The sequence below is a fragment of the Pygocentrus nattereri genome, chromosome 1 (genome assembly GCF_015220715.1).
Source record: "Pygocentrus nattereri isolate fPygNat1 chromosome 1, fPygNat1.pri, whole genome shotgun sequence".
Classification (NCBI taxonomy): Eukaryota; Metazoa; Chordata; class Actinopteri; order Characiformes; family Serrasalmidae; genus Pygocentrus; species Pygocentrus nattereri.
Window position 1 is genome coordinate 15,702,819 of NC_051211.1, and position 5,315 is coordinate 15,708,133.

The following is a 5,315-nucleotide window of genomic DNA, read 5'->3' on the forward strand; positions in this document are numbered from 1 at the left end:
TACGCACTGTCCTTGAGCTAATCTGAAGGCCACATGAAGTTTGGAGGTCGTGATTGACTCTGCAGAAAGTTGGTGACCTCGGTGCACTATGCACCTCATCATCCACTGACCCCACTCTGTCATTTTATGTGGCCTACCACTTTGTGGCTGAGTTGCTGTCATTCCCAATCACTTCTACTTTGTTATAATACCACTGACAGTTGTCTGTGGAATATTTAGTAGTGAGGAAATTTCATGACAGGACTTGCACAGGTGACATCCTATCACGGTACCACGCTGGAACTCACTGAGCTCCTAAGAGTGACCCATTCTAACTTCTAACATATAACTTACCAGATTAATACTGATGTATGCAGCCTTGAGTGTGTATATAGCTTTGAATATGACAAAAAAATAGACTCGATTTTACAATGTTTTAAAAGTGTTTGAGTACTCTGTCAGTAAAGCCATGGCTGTGGGAAGGTGCTCTGACTCAGGGTGCTTTTTATAATACCATATAAGTGACATAAGTGCCATGACATCATGTTTAATCATTGCTAAACATTTTTTTTCACGACAACATTTAACTTGCTAGATTGTTCTGAGAGATGACAACACAGATATGCTTAAATGACCAGTGCTACCATGAAGCATGGCCAACTTCCACCCCAATTATGGAGTCTCATCATCAATAAAGCATCAAAACTTTGCTCAATATTTTATCAACAGTGCAATAATCAAATAAACCTAGTAAATCATTTATAAGCTTTATTAAATGCATTAGTGTGGAAACCATCAAACTGTGTAGACCTTTCTTCACAGGTTCAGCAGTTTGTTGTTTTCAGAGTAGCAGAAGGAAAGTGTAGCCACGAGATGGAGCTCATGTACTTTACTGCTATTTCTGAAGTGGAAAGAAATACAGATTCATAAACTAAAGCAGAATATAAAGGTAACGGCAGCTGTTTATTCTAGAAACATCATTATAGCTAACAAGATAATCCAAAATGTACTCATTGCATTTTTTTTTTAAAGGTGGAAAAAGTGAATGGGTCTTGAACAAACTAAATTGAGCCAAATTGTCTTTAACTTATTTATTAAAGGCAAAAAACAGAGAAAAAAGAAACAAAAAGAGCTGCATTACAGGCCAGAGACGAGTATAACAAACCCAGAGTCTGGAGATCAGTCGGTGGGTCACTCGCTTCAGGTAGTCATCAATAAAGACTTGCAACCAAGATATTACGTTTTTTTTCTTTTGGTCATCACAAACTGCTGCAATTCTCATGTGGTTCGGCCAATATCGCAGAAGACGATCTGAAATCCAAGCGGACATTCTGCACTGTAACCTTATAAGCGATGTTTAATTTCAAATCCTATGTGCTGCGGCGAAGAGAAAATAAAAATGAAATAAAAATAAAAATGAATCTAGAACCAATTTCATACCTTAAAATCTTTTTTTTCTCGGTAGCTATAATTAGCAATTTCCTCCTGTTTCTTTTCAGCTGCTGTTATTTTTATTTTTATTCCCCCCCCAAACAATGGAATAAATGTTAATGAAAATGTGTATGATCTACAAAACTAGCAGCAAACTCAAGTTTTTTTTCAATAATAACATGAAAACTGCCGCTGTGCTGTCCCTTTCATCTTTGTGGAGAGACCCGAATTGTTTTCACAGCAGGGGGATTTAATTCCTCATTGCTCGCTAGCGGCTCAAAACACCTCACACAAACTTGAGTTACTGGGAAAAATCTCTTATTTGATAACATCATTAAAAATATCCAAGATAACGTCCATCCTGCCGGCATAATGGCCATAAGGGGGTGTGCAGAAAAAGAATAAAGCCCAATGAAGGTACACTGAAGGTACTTAAATGCAATATTCATTTTTAGACATCTGTCAGATCAGTTGTATCCTCGGTTGTGCTTTCTTGCTGATAGAAGTCTCTCAAAATCTACCAGAACTACAGGACAAACAGGAGAGAAAAGGCTGCACTGCATTTTATAATATTTTATTACAAGGAAACAAAACATGATTATAGCCAGCACAACAGCCCATGCATCTCTGGGCAATTTGAAAAACAGAGAGAAACACACCACAGCTGGTTGCCATACAGACGTAATGAGAGGTAGTCATGGAGCAGAAAGAAATGGAACCGCAGTATTGATAGAAAAAACTTAAATTGGTTAAAGTGGACTGGAGTGTTAAACAGAACCATTTATACTGGAACAAAAGGGGGCTAAATGGATCAATATTGATTATATCACAGACGTCCAAATCCAAATAGGATTGTTCAAAAGGGTCCTGAGTCACTCCAAGTCATAACACAGGGTTTGTTCTCTGGAAAAAACAAGTCTCAGCAATGTTCAACAAAGATCAAGTACAGCATACAAAGGTTAACACAGCTATGACGATCACATTAGCCTGCTATAGTTTTCCTTATTCAGTTCAAACTCTCAACACTGCATAATCTATCATGCTTTTTGTTCTTCACACTCAATCCTCTAGGTCTAAAATAAAGTGCACACATTCTGGAAAAAGAATTTTCAGTGCAAACGTTAATATGAAACATACTATTTTTCCATATTTATATTTGAGGGTGATTTGCACACAGCTAGACATTCATAATGGACCACAGCAATAAAATGAATGGAAATAGTTCCCTCTTAATTACAGAATAAAAATAAACTGATCAGCCAGTTAAAAATACAGCAGAGACAGCAAAGACAACCTCTGCATACAAGAGGAGTCACATGCTAAAGTATCAGCCCTTCTGCCATTCACACACTGAGGAGTTAAGCAATATCACATGCAGCCAGCTGAGGGCAGCATCGCTTATATTTAGCTACTGCAGTCGCACCCTTTCAACAGCATCACACAGACTTTAACAGTCAACAGTTAGCCATTACAATCCAGTGCAGAAGTTAAAATCTGATGCAAAAAGAGAAACAGTTTGTGCAAAGCAGAGCAAATCAATCAATCAATAACAGTAATAACAGTTGTCCCCCACATAAACGCATGCACAAGTTTCTAACTTTGAAGGGAAAGTTTAAAAAAAAATATATATATTTTTCAGATTTTTCATAATTAAATCATTTATATGTGAACTAATTCATTCACAGTGGTTTGATGTAAAATGCTCCATTCTAGGGAAACTTGCTGAGACGAGAATAACTCACAATGGTGATGACAGGAAGCAGAACCAGACATTTGAGCCATTTAATGCCTCACACAAATCTAAAATATGAAATGGTAACAGATACACTGCCTGATGTCCGAGACACTGTTTAACAATTCTGAGATGAGAGTTTGGCCTAAAACATACATATTCTAAATTTATTATGGCAGAGAGGTAAAAGCAAAACAGTACCCAAAGAAAACTTACAATTTTGATTTACCACTATTTTACTATTACATATAGAATATCGGTAGGTTAAGTGGTCATTTTGATTGTAAATATAATGTCTATATTTGTGTCATAGATATCACAACCCCTGGTTCTGAGTAATGTTAGTTACAGAACAAATGAAAAAAAGTTGATGAACTGATATCCATTTAACGTCAGGGAACTAAAAACAATTACTTTGGCCAAAACTGATGCAGGGCTGGAGCTAGAGGCTTCATTTCACAGCACGTGTCAGGCTCCAGTCCTCGTGGGCCAAAACACTGCAGACTTCAGCTCGCTGCCTTGTTGAACACACCTGACTCAGCTATCAGCTAATAAGCAAGGCCTTCATGAAAACATGCTTTTTTTTCAAAAAATGCTAAGGGAAATGGACAGTAACAGTAACAGAGGCTGACTCTTTAGATGAGCTAAAACGACAGCTAACTGGTACTACAGCGGATGCCAAAGAGTACTCTCTTTCAAGGTATCTTCTAATCAGTGGACAAGGCTTAGTTTGTCACAGAAACTGCAACGCAATTCACATTTAGGCTTTCGCGGTTCTGAGTTCCACGGTCTCATATGCATAAACTACTGTTCAAAAGTTTTAGTAAATCTCAATTTTTCCAGTTTTCATCGACATTAAAGCAGTTTAAAATCCAGTGAATATACTGAAAAGGGTACAACAGTATGCAGTAAAATCACCAGAGGTTAAAAATTGAATTAAAAAAAAAAAAAAAACTAAAAATAGTGAAACTAATTTCATATAAAATTTATACAAAGTTATATAAAATGGGCCTTTCTCAGGACACAAGTCATAGGTCAAAAACATACAGCAGTTCCACAGCAACAGAAGTAAATTAAGCTTGAAAAGTTGATACAGTTCCTACAAGTGTCCCAACTTCTTGTTGATTACTTACAAAAAGCAATGTTGCAACAAATTGAGTTCCTACACTCATCTTATCTCCAACTGTTTATTTATTATGTGCTTTAACTTCAGAGAACACTGAGGCATTAAATTGCATAAATATCCACAAACCTGGAAAAACAGGGCCATTCTAAAACATTTGGTCAGTAGTGTACCTACAAATCCATCAAAACCGTTTTACACTCTTTTATACTACATACTTAAATATAAAAGTGGCGTTTTATTAAATTTGTAGTCTTCATATATAAAGACGCAGAACAAGCACCCACTAGTGATTTCAGTATTTAATAGTGCACCTCGAAAGGTCATTTGGGCGCTCAAGCACCTGTGTGCATCCCTGGTTCCCATCACCATCACCCTAAATAAAAACTGAGTTGGTCATTTCTCTCTACAAAGAATGTTTCATTACTCAGAAAGACTTCATTTACATGTCAATAACCGCAAAACGTCTGAAAGAAAAAAAAGAATCTATGCAATTCCCATTTAAACATTCACTCTAAAAAAAACCCACTAAATAAGCTTTCAGCCACTCCACCACAAAGCCTGTAAATCAGCACCTGCATATCTGCATAGAGCCTAGGGGTAGTTCCTTTTACTTAGCGTATTCAACAAGAGAAACCTGCACAAAATGAGCACCATTAGAGATTAAACCACAGTTGCCTTTAAACCACTGTTCAAGAGGAGTTCCTAGGGTACTTCTTGAGCCCTTTGCAAACGTTAGCCATCACAAAACAGAGAAAAGAACCCAGAATCACTTCAAGGTTCTTCAAGGTACTCCCACAGTGGAGCTGATGTGAAGAAGTGAATTGTCTTTACATGCCTATTTGTACCATGTAGTGCTTCACAGATACTAGAGCTTTACAATGCTTTAAATGATTTAAAAAGAAATTTGCTTTATAGCCCACCATTTACCTGCATCTATGAATGTCCCCACATAAGCCGGATACCAATAACATTCACTTGGCACCGCAGAAGTTAAAAGTGTTTGTGTCCCCATAAATGCCCCTTTAAAAAAATCATTTGGCCAAAAAC

At 37.0% G+C, this 5,315-nt stretch overlaps 1 protein-coding gene across 1 annotated transcript in view; it reads right to left on the minus strand.

Moving 5' to 3' along the window:
* Window positions 1-1,968: 1,968 nt before the first annotated feature.
* Window positions 1,969-5,315, minus strand: part of LOC108433498 (phosphatidylcholine transfer protein) — an 18,249-nt gene continuing 14,902 nt past the window's right edge. Inside the window, exon 6 of the mRNA XM_017708108.2 lies at window positions 1,969-5,315. This exon is cut by the window's right edge and continues 255 nt beyond it. The gene's annotated coding sequence lies outside the window, so the exon portion shown is untranslated.